The following is an 18,917-nucleotide window of genomic DNA, read 5'->3' as shown; positions in this document are numbered from 1 at the left end:
AAACCGTGAACTCGTTTTATTGAAAAAGCTGCCATTTTATAAGCAGCGGCTGTTTTCAGAGCTTTCCTCTTTTTAATTCTAGCCTTTTCCACGCTGCCCTTGTTCTTTCCACTCCATTGACCAAGAGCGATGACGTGTTACGTCAGCGTGCGTCAGAAAACAGCGTAACGGACGTGATCCACTAGGTGTCATGACTGAATAGGCTTATTCGCAAAGCCTTTGTGTGACGTCACAAAGCATGCCTGCGCGCTGACTGGTTGGCAAAACATGGCGGATAGTGTAAAGAGGAGCAACTCGAGTGAATATCTTATGCCTTTCTCCGTGTATGCGAACTCCACACCTTCTGATGCGAAAGAGAGATATAAGATAAAGTTATTGTACAACGCTGGTACATGTTCCTTGCCCGATCTATTTATTTTAACGGAACAATGGAGCAAAAATCCCGACGAGAGGCCGGACCTAAGATTTGGCTACATTTACATATACTTGATCAATACGCCATCCATTTTCACCAAAGAATCGATGAAAGCCTACAAATTGTTGGAAGCATACAAGTAAGCAATAATACAGCTTTATTTTTGTTTATAATTTTAATTATGAAAAAAATTTATATTCAATTCAATTTTATGTATAGAGTGCCAATTTATGAAACATGTCATCTCAAGGCACTTTACAAAGTCAAAATCAATCATATTATACAGATTGGTCAAAAATTTCCGATATAAGGGAACCAGTTGATTGCTTCAAAGTCCTGACAAGCAGCATTCACTCCTGGAGAAGCGTAGAGCTACAGGGAGAGTCGTCTGCATTGTCCATGGCTTTGCAGCAATTCCTCATACTGAGCAAGCATGAAGCGACAGTGGAAAGAAAAACCACCCATTAACGGGAAGGAAAACCTCTAGCAGAACCGGGCTCAGCAGACCTGCAGTCTGAGAGCAAAGTGCTCTGTTAGGAACATATGGGGTAATCAGAGCTCTGATATATGATGGAGTTTGATTATTAAGGGCTTTATACGTTAGAAGAAGAATTTTAAATTCTAGTCTTGATTCAACAGGAAGCCAATGAAGGGAAGCTAAAATTGGAGAAATATGATCCCTCTTGTTGATTTTCATCAGAACTCTCGCTGCAGCATTTTGGATCAGCTGAAGACCTTTAACTGCATTTTGTGGACTTCCTGATAGTAAAAAAATATAATAATCCAGCCTTGAAATAGCAAATACATCCGTCCGTCCGTCCGTTGTCTTCCGCTTATCCGGGGTCGGGTCGCGGGGGTAGCAGCTTCAGTAGGGAGGCCCAGACGTCCCTCTCCCCAGCCACTTGGGCCAGCTCCTCAGGAGGAATCCCAAGGCGTTCCCAGGCCAGCCGGGAGACATAGTCCCTCCAGCGTGTCCTGGGTCTTCCCCTGGGTCTCCTCCCGGTGGGACGTGCCCGGAACACCTCTCCAGGGAGGCGTCCAGGAGGCATCCTGACCAGATGCCCGAGCCACCTCAACTGGCTCCTCTCGACGTGGAGGAGCAGCGGCTCTACTCTGAGTCCTCCCCGGATGACTGAGCTCCTCACCCTATCTCTAAGGGAGAGCCCAGACACACTACGGAGAAAACTCATTTCAGCCGCTTGTATCCGGGATCTCGTTCTTTCGGTCACGACCCAAAGCTCGTGACCATAGATGAGGGTAGGAATGTAGATCGACCGGTAAATGGAGAGCCTCGCCTTTTGGCTAAGCTCTCTCCTCACCACAACAGACCGGTACAGCGCCCGCTTCACTAAAGATGCAGCACCAATCCGCCTGTCGATCTCCCGCTCCATCTTCCCCTCATTCGTGAACAAGACCCCAAGATACTTGAACTCCTCCACTAGGGGCAGGACATCCTCCCCAACCCGGAGAAGGCACTCTACCCTTTTCCGGTTCAAGACCATGGTCTCGGATTTGGAGGCACTGATTTTCATCCCGGCCGCTTCGCACTCGGCTGCGAACCGCTCCAGTGAGAGCTGTAGATCACGCCCTGATGAAGCCAATAGGACCACGTCATCCGCGAATAGCAGAGACGCAATCCTAAGGCCACCAAAGCGGATCCCCTCAACACCTTGGCTGCGCCTAGAAATTCTGTCCATAAAAGTTATGAACAGAATCGGTGACAAAGGGCAGCCTTGGCGGAGTCCAACTCTCACCGGAAACGAGTCCGACTTACTGCCGGCAATGCGGACCAGACTCTGACACCGGTCATACAGAGACCTGACAGCCCTTATTAAAGGGTCCGGTACTCCATACTCCCGGAGTACCCCCCACAGGATCCCCCGGGGGACACGGTCGAATGCCTTCTCCAGATCCACAAAGCACATGTAGACTGGTTGGGCAAACTCCCATGCCCCCTCAAGAACCCTGCTGAGGGTGTAGAGCTGGTCCAGTGTTCCACGGCCAGGACGAAAACCACACTGCTCTTCCTGAATCCGAGATTCGACTATCCGACGGACCAGCATTGACAATAAGCAAGCAAATACATTGACTAGTTTTTCAGCATCACCCCTGGACAGAATATTTCTAATTTTGGAGATATTCCGGAGGTGAAAAAAGGAAACTCTGGAAACCTGTTTAATATGGGATTTAAATGACATGTCTTGGTCAAAAATAACACCAAGATTTTTTACTTTATTACCAGAGGCCAAGTTAATGCCATCCAGATTAAGTGATAAATTAATTGCAATAGAAATTGCAGCTTTCTATCACTTTTTGTCACTTGTTGTTCTAAATGTTGCTTGTTCAATAAGGTTGACAAACACAACTTTTCCTCTTGAAGTCGTCCTAACTGCATAGAGCTGCTGAGTTTCCTTCCGGAGGTCACAAATTTTCTGCACACAAGAATCATGAATTGATGTTGAAGGCTTTGTAATAAATAAATAATGTTACATGAAAATCATAATCTCACATCAAAGATCACATTTTGGTAAACTTCTGAATAAAAACATTCTAATTTTAAAGAATCAAGGACGAAAATAAATTATTAATTGTGACAAACTGAAAAGTCTTTTTCTGGGGAAGCTGATCTCTTTTCCTGCCTGGTCAGATCTAAAAGAACTGATGCTGCTTTCTGATTTCTTGCTTTTCTGCCCTTAAAAATCTGGACTGTCTTTGTCCACAATCTGTCTGTCTCCTTGCCTCATTATAGCCCAAGTTAATGGAGGGGACATAGTCTGGATTTGACACATCATTGCTCTTGACACCTAAAATGTGGAACTAAGATTTTAAATCGTTGCAAAAAACGTCATCATTAATTGTATTTTTTAATTTAGGGGCATAGTCACTGATGAGACAGATTCAAACAGAAAAAATCAATGTACTGTCAGGGGTAATCTGGTGATTTTACCAGAAAAATAAATTTGGTATGCTTAATCTAACTAAATCAGGGGTCGGCAACCCGTGGCTCCGGAGCCACATGCGGCTCTTCGATGCATCTGATGCGGCTCATCTGCTGAAAATAATTATGTCAGGGAGCTGTGTACCTCATGCAGGCAGTCGTCAATGCTGGCTGACGAACACTCCTCACCAGTTGGTGGCAGTAATGCACACTGAAAAGATGTTTGCCAACTGCCAATAAACTCAAAAAGAAGAAATAATGCTTGCTGGGTGGCTGCAGAGCGAAATAAACACAGTGAGCGCAGAGAAGGCGGCATTTTCAGATGCTGTTTTTTTGTAGTAAATTCTACAAATGACAAGGGGACCACGGTGACACGGGACCTAAAATAACATGGAGTCATTGATAAGGGGGAAGAGAGCTAAACAGCAGGGTAAGAGTCATTTCTATATCTGACGTTTGTTCATTTTCAAAGTGAGGAAAAGTGAACAGCGCTTGGCTCGAGGCTGTGAGCGGAGTCCTGCACGGCTGAAGTCGAGCTTCAGGTGCCGCCTGAACGTCTGATAGCTCGTCTAATGCAGCTGTTAGCTTGTTAGCTGGTTAATGCCAGGAGCTCGTTTACGTGTGTAACTTTCCCGGATGTGATTAAAATGTGTACGGATTAAAAGAAAAGTATTCCGAAAGTACCATTTATATGGGATGAAAATCAAATAATCCAACCATGACGTGTGTTTACTCGCACCAAGCTTTATTCAAAAATAAAAACTCTGAAATTAGCAGAGTTGATGATTTCCATAAAACATCAGTAGACGTTTTGTAATTCGTACAGGAAAAAAAAAAAAAAAAAAGAGGCAAAGATGCGTTGGTTCTGCTCCGGGTCCATTCTGTCGCAAAAAAAATGTGTTATATGAAGTGTGATTTAATTTAAAATTTCAAAAGGATTTTATGGCTCCCAGTGTTTTCTTTACTGTGTGAAACTGGTCCAAATGGCTCTTTGAGTGGTAAAGGTTGCCGACCCCTGAACTAAATGAATAAACCAACCCTCCCATCACAATCATAGTAATAGAGCTACATGTATTCGCATTCAGTGTGCTCTTTATAGTTATTTTTTAAGCAATGATACGTTACAGATATTTTTAAGACACATCTTAAAGAAAACAACCTTACCAGTCACAAAATGCAGATGACAAACTCGGTCATGATCTGCCAGGCTCCCACGGTTGGCCATTCAATGTTCTCCGCTTTATCGCTGCGATCCAGAACTTTCTTCTTTGATCTGGTTTCTTGGGAAACCGGTAAAATCTTTAATGATTATATCTGTTGAATCTATTAGTACAGCCGATCACGCAGCACGAAACTGCCATGGTTAATAACCTCAGTTGTTATCGCCGCAGGCGGCCATTTCTTGTTTTTCTGCCAACGTTAGTCACGTGACAAATGTGTGACGTCACGGCGAATAACCCTAAGAAAAAGAAAAGAGAGAACAACGGCCCTTGCGGCCCAAATCTCTTCAGCCCGGTTCTGGTCCCGGTCCTCCAGGTGAGACACTCCGGGCCTGGAATGGAGCAACACTTTGGAACCATGTTGACCAGAATCCGGTCATTGTTGGACAGAACCAAAGGTTTGGACCAGAGTCCGGGTCTGATCCAGGATCAGGGAGGGTCTCAGAGGAAGCTTCCAGTTAGCTCAGAGTCTGCAGCAGACTGAGCTGTCAGCTGGAAGCAGCTGTAGAAAGTCTAAAGGCTCCAGAAACCCAGGAGAGACCCGCAGGAAAAAAGGCTTAACTTACCTCTGTTAACCGGCGGAGACAAGATTTCCGTCCTGCTGTCTGAACATGGAGTCTGATCTGAAAGAGATCAGCAAAGTTTCACTTCTGTTTTCCAGCAAATCTGCTGACTGGTGTTTTTATGTCTAACAAAAGCGTCTAGAGTCAAAGTTTGATTCGTAGGAATAAATATTTACAGCTGACAGCTGAGGTAGATTTAACAGACTAGAAGAAAAGTACAAGAAAGGAGGAAAACCTTCATTTTTTCTATTTTAAACGGTCCCGTTATCACAAGAGTTGAACTACAGCTCCCATGAGTCTCTACAGGAAGCTGCAAAGGCTGCTGGGAAAGCCAGCATCCCAAAAGAGCCCCTAAAAGACTTGTTCAGACTTCCTGTTAAGTGTGGTGGGAAATCTTGTTTTTCCGTGAATATAAACAGTGAAAAACAGCAAAAAATAAATCTAAGCAACGAAATACCTGAACTACAGTTAGATACAAAGAAAAAACCACCAAGACCACAGACTGTTGTATAATTTACTATTAAATGACTTTTCTACAGGATAACATGATGTTTGTCAAGATGCTGAACTCAGCAGATTACAATCATACATTTGGTCATTTTAGATTCATTAAAGGCAAGTTTAAGGGGTTTAAAATAATTTTTATTACAAAATAAACCTCTCACAAAATGACTGAATGTTCTGCTTCATCCCTTTTCTAACACGCTTATCCCTTGTGGGGTCCAGAGGGGTGCTGATGCCTATCTCCAGCTGTCAATGGGTGAGAGGCGTGGTACGCCCTGGACAGGTGGCCAGTCTATCGCAGTGTTCTGCTTCAGGAAAACATTTTCTAAAGTCCACATAAAGATTTAGCTTCAGTAACTTCAGCCGTGGTTGAACTTGTCCTCTTCTGTGAGGCAGAAGCAGCTTCCAGCCTGGTTCTCTGCTCCTCAAACTCTCCCTGAGAAGAAAAAGAACCGCAGCCCAACATCTGCTGCTGAAGGTTCAGGCCACAGCAGGAAGGAAGGATTCAGGCAGCAGAAGCAGCTTCTGCAGCCGTTTAACCATCTAACCTTTTTATTGCTCCAGTTTCCTGCGTCCTGCAGATAAAATGGTTCTGGTGCTGCAGCAGTGGAGGAGACTCTGCTCCTCAAAGCCAGAGATCCTGGTTCTCAGACCAGAAGACCCTGGAAAAATAGAGGATGCAGTTTCTGACACATTTTAATTACAGGTTGATGGATTAAAATCTGCACCCAAATAAAAATTGATCATTGATCTCCCTGATGGTCCGCTCAGATCTAACTCCACTCAGAACCGACGGCTTATGTTCCCGTCCAGAAAGACATGATGAAAATGAAAGACAACAACAACAATGAATAAACGTGGTTAATGTTAAACGTCTCTTTCTTCATCACTTCAGACTCCTGATTTAGAGGAAATAAGAATCATGAAATAAAGCAGTTCAATGATCCTCTGCAGCATCAAACAACAGAACCAAACATTTCTAAGAGGAGCTGCTGTAGTCGTCCTATTAAACCTGTCAGACAAGAGAGGCAGTTTAGCGTCTTTCAGATGAGAATTTAGTTTTCAGTTTTTTCTGCTTTCTTCCACTTAGCTTTCCATTAATTTCACAGAATACAGCTTTATACCAGCAGACATCTTCTGTCTCTCTTTTGACGTTTCTGTCTCTATCATGTACATTTATACATGGTTATATTTTGAGGCTTCCTGCCATTCTTCCTTCCTTCTTGTTTGAATGAAAATCTCTTTAGATCTAGATCTGCCAGAGTTTATATTTTTGAACGTACCTTTATTCAATTTAAATTTTATTATATTTGGGATCTGTTTCTGATCCATTTATGGGGTCCATTTAGCTACAAATCGTTTTCAAAGAATAAAGCAGGAAGGTGGATTTTTGTTTCCAACAGACAGACTTTAGGTGATTTGTGACAATCAAAGCAAATGGTATTTTTGTAGGACATCTGAAAATGACCATAGAGCCGTTTACTTGTTGACAACGTGGTGTATTACACTTTAATGTTTAAACACACGTGATCATCCTCATAATTGACTCTTCTCCAAAGATCTACAGTAAAATATTAAATATTTCTTCTAGTTATTGTAGAAGTGACCTTTGAACATAATAGGAAGAAAATTTGTTGTCACCTTTTAGGAGAAATAAATCACTTAAAATGAGACAAACGCATATGTTATATGGGCATTATAAGGAAATTTGACTTGGCTTTTCTCCTAAGATCTACAATAAAATTATGAAATATCTATTCTAATTATATTAAAAGTGACCCTTGAACATAATAGGAAGAGACTTTGTCACATCTTATGATTTTGGAGAAATAAATTACACATCCAGAATGGCCATTATAAGGAACTTTCATTTCTCCAAAAATCTACAGTTGAATTATGAAATATTTGTTCTGGATATAGTAGATCTCTGAAGGTAATAGTTTTTTCATAAATAAAGATTTTCAGGGGGTTGGGCCTCTCCCTTTCTCTTTATTTCTATCTTTTTCACCTGCACATCCACCCCTGCTGCTTGTTTACCGTAATGCATCATGTATGCACGACGCTAAACTTTACAACAGAGAAAACATCTTGACCAGGGCCGGACACAGCCTCCATGGGGCCCTAAGCAAAATGTGGTTTTAGGGCCCTCTCTTCAGTCTATATATAGTTGATCATTTACACACCTACAATGAACTCCATGCAGCTCTGGCAGTGTTGTTTACATCCTATTAACAGCCTGACATGTCTTTACACATGTATGTGTTACACGTTAAAATTAGGCTGTTGCTGTATCTCCAAAGGTAATCTAATCAGAAACATAAGTAATACCAATGCAATAATAATATATAGTATCAATTAATGAATGATGGATGTCCAGGGTGTCACATATGCTTTTTAATCTTAGGGGGTAACACATCCAGCTACAAGAGTAGCCTGGGTTTGATTTACACAACATTCAATTCAATTCAATTTTATGTATATAGCGCCAATTCATGAAACATGTCATCTCGAGGCACTTTACAAAGTCAAAATTAATCATATTATACAGATTGGTCAAATCTTTTCTATATAAGGGAACCAGTTGATTGCATCAAAGTCCACCCATTAGCGGGAAGGAAAAACCTCCAGCAGAACCGGGCTCAGTATGAACGGTCATCTGCCTCGACCAACTGGGGTTACAGAAGACAGAACAGAGACACAACAAGAGAGACAAAAAAGCACAGAAACAGACATTGATCCAGTAATCTGTTCTACATTAGATGGTAATAGCAGGTAATAGTCAGGGCAACATAAGCCACTCTAGTTATAAGCTTTGTCGAAAAGGAAAGTTTTAAGATTAGTCTTAAAAGTAGACAGGGTGACATTCCAACATTTTTGTTTCAAAAACGTGCAACAACAATGTGCAGCAATAAGTTGTAGTTTTAGAACAACGAAAACATGCAACAACAAATAACAGATGTATAAAAAAATAACATTGATTTACACATAAACAGAAAGGATAAAATAAAATAAACAATAAATATCACTCAAATATTTAATGATTTAAATGAACAGCAATACCTGAAACAAGGTAACACAAATGGTTTAAAATATAAATATAAAGTTGACTAATTAGGTATTAAAACTTTAAAAATGTGCATAACTATATGTGCAAAGGGTTTAGTAAAAAACAAAAAAAATCTACTGTAAATAAAAGCCATTATTCTCACATTTGACTTTGAACCTGAGGAAAGTTTTTAGATTTTTTTCACATTTCTAAAAAAAGCAAGTGGCATCCATGGACACTTTAGCAGCATCAGAAACTACTAGATTTAGGCTATGGGCTCCACAAGGTACATAAAAAGCATTTAGATTTTTTTAAAGCCTTTCCTGCACACCTTTATTTGCACCTTTGTCATATGATTGTCCCCTACAGTCCTCAAAGAGGATGTTCAGCTCTTCAGCTTCTGAAGAATCAGTGCAGACGAGCCATGACCCGTGGATTCTGGAGCTATAAGAAAAACCCAAGAAGTTCTCAATGATCTCTGGTGTTTTCACAAGATTCACTGTGCGCACAGCAACAGATATTTGTTCTTGATGACTTACATCTAGGTTGGAATCCAGTATTATGGCATAGTAATTTTGAATCTGATTTCTGACACAATTGTGTCAAGTATTTTATCACATAGGCTATGAACTCATTTTAAATCGTTTTACTAAGGTATGTGATGTGCTCTGCTCCACTGTTAATGTGTCTCACATGATCTCTGAACACAGGATAAAATTTAGCTAGCAGTTCAACTTCTTTGAGAACGTTCCCATTGTTGGCCTTGTGCAATGTGTCAGAAGATCCCCTCAGAGTCCGGTTCCTTTCTACCAGTGACTGGATAATACTGACTAAGTGTGTGAGAACATCTCTCCAGCATTTTCTTTCTGCCTCATGGAGGCCCATTTCTGCTTCATCAATGGTTTTTCTGTTGGAAAGACGCAAGCTAAATTCCTTCCATTTCATTTTGTAACTACACTGATTGTTGACCCAATCCAGCTGTCCATCAGTTGCCAGTTTTAAGAACTTCTTGGAAAATTATTTGCAGGAAAAGCAGTAGACTGCATCTTTACGTCTTGAATAAGTCAGCTAACTACGCTTAACTTTTTCTTCATTGACTAATTGTCTGTGGGTGTAATGATAATGAAAACTTCGTCCATCATACCTTTTAAAGGAATGAAAAGTTCTCCTTGATAGGCAGGTTCCTCTGATCACCAGCTCAATCAGAGAGAAAAGAAGGTCACTAAGCTGGGTCAGCTGGTGGAGCTGATGATGATCCGCTGTGAGAAGTGGACGTTGTGGTGGAGGATGCTGAGGAAGTGAACAAAGAAAAACAATGATTAAGAAAGAACGACCAATAAGGACATTAAATTACAGTTTTGGACATAATTATTAATCTCAGAAAGTCCTGCAGCACAATGAGCATTTAATTTACCAGGTAGATCAACTGTGGTTGCAGTCATGGAGGGGACAGTGGACACAGGACAGGGTGTGAGCTCTGTAGAGGATAGAGATGTGGATTGGCACTGGGCTGATTCTTTGCCTCCAAAGTACTTTAACAGTGCGCTCCAGCAAAGTTTCGGATAACTTATGAGTTGATGTAAAAAATACTAATATATTCATTTATTCACATGAATTACAATGTTCTACAGCCGCAAGCATGTTTTTTAAAACATGTTCTGGTTTCACCTCAGCATTTCCACCGTTCTCCAAGATCTCAGTCCAGACTCACCGCAGATCTGATCCTTGTTAAGGTTTATAGATTAAAAAGTTAAAGGCCAACCGAGCAGCACCACAGAACTCATTGGTAGAAACTGGATTCTACTGAACAACCTCAACCTGCAGTCGGGTTCCTGAGCCCGCTCCAGGGTCCGACTCCTACAGAACCACCTGGAACCAAAACGTCTTTAAATGAAACTCTGTTAGGACTGTAAACTTTTCTGCAGTAAAAGCCCATTCTCTAGTTTCTAAGGTTCTGTTTTAATGAGCCTTTCATGGACCACGGTACCTTGATCCATAACAGAACCACGGCTGCTGCTTCTTCTCTGGGTGACCTTCATGCTGCCAAGCCTCCTCTGGAGCTTCTGGGACAGAAAGCAAAGCAACATGTTGGTTTTGCTGAATCTCCTCCAGCTGCAGCAGTTTTCCACCTTAAAGCTGCTTCAGGGCAGATCTGAGGGAAAGAGGAGCTGAAGAGTTCAGCAGATGTTAAAGCTTCATGTCTCCCAGCTCAGCTTCATGCTGCTCTTCATGTGTCCCTGCAGGAAGCTGCTGCTCTCCCTCTGTGTGCCATGCAGCAGCGCCACCTGCTGTCCACACCAACTAACTGCAGCCATCAATCCTTCCTGTCTGCATCTGCTTCAGTTTGTCTTTAAACCATCATCTGTGTTGCTGCTCTGCTGGAATCAGACAGGAATCATGGTGGAAAGTTCAGATCTCTGCAGGAAGGAACTAAAAGATCATCTGAACTGAACGCAGTCAGAAAAAGATGGAAAAGCTGCAAATATTCAGCAACTTGGTGATCATGATTTCCCTGCTGTAACCTACCTGACCTTTGACCTCACAGAGCCCAGCCTGGAGGATGTTCTCCACCATCACTGTCACTATTTAAACGAGCAAATCAATCATCTGTTGCTCAGATAGAAAAGTTCAAACTGTTATGTTGAGTAAAGTTTCTCTCCTATCCTTGCTTTCTAAATACCAACAGCCTGACAAAAGGATTCAATCTATGTTGCGCGGTTGAAGGCCTGATTGTGTTTAGTCTCAGAGAGAGAGCCAAGGTTGAGGAGCACAGATAGCGGTAGGCAGAAAGGAAAGCTGCAGGCGTCGGGGAGTCGCTCTTGAAGGCTGCCTCTAGTGAGCCAGATCTAGAAAAGAACATTTCTCTGTCTAGTTAGAGCAGATTGAACATCTTCCACAGACTGGTTCTGTTCTCCCTGCAAGGATCCAATAAATGCTGATTAATGAAGACCATCCATCTCCTCCTTGTTAATTCAGAATAGTCATTTATTTCCATCAACATGTCAATAAAGTCACGTCTTCACCTTCAAACGTCCTTGATCCTCAGCGAGCTCTGAGCAACCAGAGCTAACCTTCTGGTCTGAGCATCAAGTGTTGGAGGAAAGAAACCTGCCTAAAACCAGCAAAGTTCAACCAGGAAATAAAGCCACAGAAGTGAGAAAGTTTCCTTTAGACCTCGTCTACAAAAGCTTTAGAAGCCAAACTGTCAGATATTTAGCAGATAGAAGCTGCAGCCGTAGAACAGGATCCTAAAGAAGCACTTTGCAGATTTCCCTGCTTTCATTTCTAATCATCAGAGGATGGAACAAGTCGCTGCTTTGCCTCTTTTTTCATCACTCCACCATTTGGACTTTTTCCCTCTGCAAGGTCTGCAGCTGGAAAGTTAGTGAGAACTGCTTTTCTAACTATTGCTCTGTTTTCTCTTCTGCTGGGGAGTCCAGAGTCCGTCTGAGCAGCAGAACCGGTTCCCCTCGTCTCTCATTTAGCTTCTTAAATGCACATGAGCAGCAACACTGGAAAAACTGAACTTTATTAAAAAATCTTCCTCCCAGAATCATGTCTACAAAGTAGCTAAAAGCTGAGCTCATGGTTCTGATTCTGCTTTTATTCTGATCGGTTCTGGATCCGTTCAAAGCTAAAGATGATATTTGTGTTTAAAAGTTCATGAAAAATAAAGTTAAACATTTAACTTCATAAAGAATATTTTAAAGTTGTTCAAAGGTTCTGGGGAAACAAACCAAAGGCAGCAGGAGATGGTTTCCACATTCCTCAGACAAGGATCATTATTTAATGTCTAGAACTGGACCAGAACCAGCCAGCCAGGTTCTGCTCCTTTAGCCAAATCAATACATGGTTCTGGTCGGATGGTATTAAGGTTTTAGGACAATAAACAACTGCAACATATTTCCATCATTATCAACAGGGTTTAGTGCTTTCATTTGCTTTGTTCTGGTTCTGAAAGCTAAAAGTTCTGGTCCAAATGGTCCTATCAGCTGATTAACACACATATTAAACCAAACCTTCCTGCATCTTTGTCTTTTTATTCCACATGGCAGCTGCCCGCTAACCTTTAGCTAACATATTTATTATAAAATCAGCAGTCAAGGTTCTCCTGAGGAGATCCATATAGAACCAGAACCGATCTCATAGAACCTCTGCAGGTTTTAGAAGCAGCTGCTATTTGTTTTAAAGTCAGTCAGGCTGTTATCAGCCAGTGAGCTGAACCACCTTAATGACTCCATCTAACAGACTAGTAACACAGCAGTAATAACGCCATCAGTGGAAATATGGAACATACTAATAAACTGAGATTTAGAGATGAAAATATGAATCTTAGTTATTGATCACAGGTTCTACAGCGGCTGGGTTCTGGTCCACAGAGCTGGATAGAAAAACAGGCTCAGAATAGACGTCTATTTTCCAGGTAGAAGCAGCAAATCTTCTAATGGACATGTGGAGGTAAAACAGCTACAGAACAGATATTTACTTCCTTTAAACAGAGCCTCTGCCTCCAGATTGGAGAAAATTACAGATTTATTCCTGACAAACGTTTCATTGCAGAGAAAAACACAGCAGGGATGATTCTAGGAGGAATATGTTGCTTTCTATAACTTGTTGTTCATTTTATATTGAGTTATTGATATTGATCAGATTTCCATCTCTGGGTTAAAGCGTTTCTTTTCTCTAATCAGTAACAGCTTCATGTTCTACATCACAGAACTATGTTCACTAAAGCAACACTTTTTAGAACCAAGTTAATGATGGAAAAGGACAATAATATGTTGAGATGACGGTTAACAGTGAAGCAAACAGAACCAGAACTGTTGTGGGAACTGAGCGGGTCCAGAACGGTGCCTCCTTCCTGTTTTCCCTCCTTTCATGCCAACAGCAGCGTGCTGTGTGTTTTCTCCCTGGCCATAAATGCCCTCATGGTGGCCCACAGCCCTCTAGATCTCAACCTGCAGCAGCACTGAGCCACCAAACGTCTCAGCAAATTCCTGCATGTAGTGGAAGTTCAGCGCTGAGCAAATATTCTCCCTGGGTCCAAAAAACAGCCAAAGTTCTGGTTTCACCGCAGCATTTCCACCGTTCTCCAAGATCTCAGTCCAGACTCACCGCAGATCTGATCCTTGTTAAGGTTTAGAGATTAAAAAGTTAAAGGCCAACCGAGCAGCACCACAGAACTCACTGGTAGAAACTGGATTCTACTGAACAACCTCAACCTGCAGTCGGGTTCCTGAGCCCGCTCCAGGGTCCGACTCCTACAGAACCGCCTGGAACCAAAACGTCTTTAAATGAAACTCTGTTAGGACTGTAAACTTTTCTGCAGTAAAAGCCCATTCTCTAGTTTCTAAGGTTCTGTTTTAATGAGCCTTTCATGGACCACGGTACCTTGATCCATAACAGAACCACGGCTGCTGCTTCTTCTCTGGGTTCTGCTGGGTTCTGGTGTCGTGTGATGACTGCAGCTCTGTGATGTCCTCACAGTCTGATTTCTAAATGATGAACAATGACAAGCGGTCGGCTCTTTGGCCAAATCTCCATCTGGCTTCATGTTGAGCTGCTGGAACTGGGCTAGAAAAGCTGAAGGATGGAAACATTTCTGAGAGCCTCCATGTTGCTTTGCTCCCCATTCTAGAAGCTCCCAGCTTTCAGCTTCCTCTGACTCCCAGAAGCAGAGATTTCTATTTGCTGGATTAAAGATGGAGTTTTATCTAACATCAGGGCTGTTAGAACTGCAGCTCTTCTCTTCCTAAAATGCAGCGTCTTATTTCTAACGGTTCTACCTTCAGACTTCAGAGTCTCCCTTCAGTCCAACTCTGCAGTCTGCTCACTGCTCAGAGAAAACCTTCAACTGCTTCTGCTGCTAGGAAAGTTTACACACCATCAAAGCTGAGCACATTCATTTTCTCTGGCTTTTCATCCACACATCAGCTGCTCAACATCCATCACCTGCTGCAGAGTCCTGCTAGCAAACTTAGTTACAATACAGGCCCCTGCTAAAGTATTCACACCCCATTAAACTTTGTCTCATTTTATCAGCTGACCACCACAAACTGCTGATTTTATTGGGATTTTATTTGGCAGATCAACACAAAGCAGCACATCCAGGCTCATTAGTGGAAACTTTTTCACACTGAATAACTTTATCTAATAAAACTGAAAATGTCTCATCAGTCCACAGAATATTTCCCCAAAAGTCTTGATGATCATCAAGATGTTTTTGGTAAATGTGAGACGGGTCTTTGGGTTCTTCTGGGTCAGCAGTGGTTCTGGTCTTGGACCTCTCCCATGGAGGCCATTTTTCCCAGTTTCTCTCTAATTGTTGAATCCTGACCTCTGACCTTAACTGAGGCAGTGAGTCCTGCAGAGCTTCAGATGTTGTTCTGGTTCCTCTGGGACCTCCTGGATGAGTCCTTGTTAAATCACTCAGTCATTTAGATTTTACTCAGATTTTTATGCTAGATGTGCTTCGTTCCACCAGCTCGTTTTTTTAGCTCGGCTTTTTTCACTTCATTCCACTATTCAGTTTAGAGCATTTTAGGATTCTAGATTTCAAACTAAAGACAGCTGACCACATGGAGAATTGTGATTTTCTGGTTAAATTTCATGTGTGAAACATTTATAAATGTGCTAAAATTGAATGTTTTTGGCCTCTTTTAATGTTTTGTTTCCCCACGTGTTAAAATGACTGCTATGCTGGTTAAGGCTAGTGTCTCGTGTTTTGTATTAAACGATTGCCTTTCTCCTTGATCTGACTTTCTAGCTTTATTCATCTGTATCAGTCTGCTGAATATTTCTCCATCATTATTCTTCTGGTGCTTCAATTTGCAGACGGTCCCTAAGCATCTGCGGAGCAGCGAGCTCTGCATAGAGTCCAATGTAATTCTCCCAGCGCGGTGGGAGACTCGTTTTGAGGAAACTACGATTGTAGCTCACTGTCTGCCTTGCTGTGGTTGCAGAGAGGTGTCGCTTTGTAGAAGAAATGATCCTCCGATGAGTTCTTGACCCGGAAAAGCCCAATCTGTGAATATCTTTCTAACTTTAGCGAAGTGATGTGAACTGGCTCCGCCGTCTGTTGCTCCGCATCTAGAAACCCTGCGTGCTGCGGTGACGTCACAGACTCGGTGCTCGTTAACCGCCAGATGATTAACAGGAAATCAGTTCTTGAAATGAATAAACGCTTGTGTCCATTTCCTTGTTTTCTCCGTCAAAGTAAACTTTGTTGTTAAGCAGCTTCCATGAATTTGGGGCGTCTGCAGGATTCTATGTGGAGGCGGCGCACAAACCATCAGCGCACCTGAGCCACACCAACACTACTCCTACCACATGATGCGTGTGGCGCACAGAAACTAGCGCATCCATCCACACCATGGCCCAGTGCGCACCACGTGACGCACGCTCTCACCAACAAACGTAGAGATATGCCCACACAGCTGATTTCTAAGCAGTGATGCCAGGAACGCGTTACTTAGTAGCGCGTTACTCTATTGTGCCTACTTTTTTAATGAAGATCAAACAAACGCGTTACTTTTTCCAAACTAGTAATCAGATTAAAATTCCTTATCCAATCCACTCTACGTTACTTTTTTGGTGATTTTACTTTGGGAGAAAATGGTTTGCTTCTCTGAGAGTGACGTTGCGTCACCTCCACCACACGAGGAAAGACGCAACCGGTGACACACACGTCAATAACAATGCAGGGAGAGGAAAGGTGTGCGTTTTCCAGCTGGAAATATAGTCCTTACTTTGAGTTTGTGTCATCTAAAGATGATAATATCAAGGTTGGTTGTACTCTCTGTGCTGGTGACAAAGTGTTATCCAGCTTCAAAAACACGACGTCAAACCTGAAGTAACCTTTGACCTCACAGCACAGCGCAGTCAAACTAAGCGGCTTTGACTGCAGGTGGTTCCAAGCAAAGAGCCGTGACTGCAGGAGGGCCCCTGCCAGCCAAACAACAAAAGCTGCACTTCGCTGCCAAAGCAGTAAGTGGTGGAGAGCTGAAGAAGTTGGTTGGGCGATATGTTGTTGAAGAAATGCTGCCCTTAAACACTGTTGATTGGCCCTCGTTTGGTGCCGTCATAAACCAGATTCCTAGCACTATCAGTGCCGAGCTGCCCCACACAACATCCTTTTCATCTGACCTGGAGAAGGAGAATGCAGAGATGGAGAGAAGTCTAAAAGCTGCGCTGAAAGATGTCCACTTTGTTTCCACTGCTGCTGATATCTGGTCTGCTAACAACAGAAGCTATCTGGGCCTAACGCTCCACTGGATCAGTAAATCCACATCGGAGCGCAACAAGGCTGCATCAGCATGTCGGAGAATTCACGGTAGACACACGTATGATGTGATCGGTGCAGAAATGGAAAACATCCACTCTTCTTATGGATTACTCAACAAAGTAGCTGCAACAGTGACCGATAACGGATCCAACTTTGTTAAAGCGTTTCAAGTTTATCGGCCAGCTGAAGAGTCTGATGATGATGAGGAGGAGGAGACGGGGGAGGAAGAGTCCACTTCCACAGACGATGCTGTCATTTTCTGGGATGTGTCAGAAATCCTCTCAGCTGAGAACCAAAGTGACGGCCAGCTGTGTCTCCCACCCCACCGCAGATGTGCTTCACACACCATAAACATCATTTCCACCAATGATGTGGAGAAATATTTAACAAGCAATGCAGAGAGCAAGGCTGTGTTCAGGAGCAGCAACATGCACAGCTCTCTGGACCAAATCAAGGAGATCTAGCCTTGCATCAGAAGCAGTGGAGGAAGTCAGTGAAAGAAAGCTGCTGCTACCAACATCCACAAGGTGGAATTCATTTTCTGATGCTGTGAATAGAATCATAGAAATGCCCATGAGTGAGCTGAACATGCTGTGCACCAAGCTGGGAGTTAAGTGTTTCAAAGACAAAGAGTAGCAGTTCCTCCATGAATACTGCTCTGTCATGAAGCCTATGACTGCAGCCCTAGACATTCTGCAAGGTGACTGCCCATGTGGGACTTTACTGGCCACACTTGAAGTCCTGATGCAGAGGACCCTGGCAGGTAAAGATGTCCTCTCCAGGATGACTGCAGGCCTTCCAGATGCCACAGTGAAGGCATGTTCCATCTTACACTGCTAATGAATATGGAACAGAATATTCAGTGTCATTGCAATTCTGGGATAAGAAGATAAAATGAATACAAATTTTAATAAGTAACCTAAAACATAATTTGATCCATGATACTGATCCCACAGTACAAGTAATACATTGAAATTACCTTTTGGCCTTATAGCCATAAACATACAGAATCTATTATATTTTTCAGGCTATCCATATTGGTTTAGCTGCTGTGCTGGATGACAAAGATGATCTTCTCACAGCTGCCAGTTGTCCAGAATTTAAACTTGGATGGCTTAGAGCTGCAGGTAGGAAGGATCTAGTAAAAGAACTTCTACCAACTGCTCCTGCTGCACAGAGTCCTCCAGGTGTGGCCTCCACATCTGCCAGCCAAGGTGAGATGGACTTTTTCTCCTTTGAGGTGGAGCCAGAGGATGACACCTACTCTGCAGAAAAGGAAGTCATGGACTACCTGAGCTCAGCATATGACCTTCACATTCTGCATCAGTTTTCAAACAGAAAGAATATTTTCTTGAAGTATAACACTCCAACCCCATCAAGTGCTCCTGTGGAGCGGCTTTTCAGTCTTGGAGGTTTGCTGCTCACGCCTAGGAGAAATAGACTTTCTGATAAGACGTTTGAAAAACTTCTGTTAATGAGCTACAACCACTGGTTCAATGGCACCACTCCACTGTTTCACTTCTAGCCATTACAGAATAAAAATAAAACAAAGAAACAAATGCAGACAATAGAGGTTACATTTGGTGTTATAAGCTGTTGCTCTTTTGTAGAACCACACTTTGCTGCTCTAATGCTGTAAATAACAGGTTCAGTGTTTATAAAATGTTTGGTGTTCTCTTGGAAAGGTTTAATAATAGCTAGATTAAAAACAGTGTAAACAATGTTGATTATAAATGGCAAATTTTGCATTTACAATGTAAGCTGTTCAATATATCAGGATAAAGGGACTGTTATTTTATTTAAAGAAAAAATATTTTTTGTGAAGTCAAGGACTGTCTTTGTTTTATTTTTTCAAAAAGTATGTATGTTAAGTAAGCTAAAAAATACTTTTTATTCATTTTCAAAAAGTATTTTGGCAAAGTCAAAAGGGACAGTCTTTGTTCATAT

General features: G+C 42.3%; 1 long non-coding RNA gene across 1 annotated transcript; it reads right to left on the bottom strand.

The window, feature by feature from the left end:
• Positions 1 to 5,876: 5,876 nt before the first annotated feature.
• On the bottom strand, positions 5,877 to 11,174 carry LOC118561516. Its single transcript, XR_004930099.1, has 3 exons — positions 10,101 to 11,174; positions 9,831 to 9,976; positions 5,877 to 6,302 (listed from the first exon to the last, which is right to left on the bottom strand). It is a non-coding gene; the product is annotated as an uncharacterized LOC118561516 (long non-coding RNA).
• Between the last annotated feature and the right edge of the window lie 7,743 nt (positions 11,175 to 18,917).

This window comes from Fundulus heteroclitus, unplaced genomic scaffold (genome assembly GCF_011125445.2).
Source record: "Fundulus heteroclitus isolate FHET01 unplaced genomic scaffold, MU-UCD_Fhet_4.1 scaffold_65, whole genome shotgun sequence".
NCBI lineage: Eukaryota > Metazoa > Chordata > Actinopteri > Cyprinodontiformes > Fundulidae > Fundulus > Fundulus heteroclitus.
This window is presented reverse-complemented; position numbering and strand designations above follow the sequence as displayed.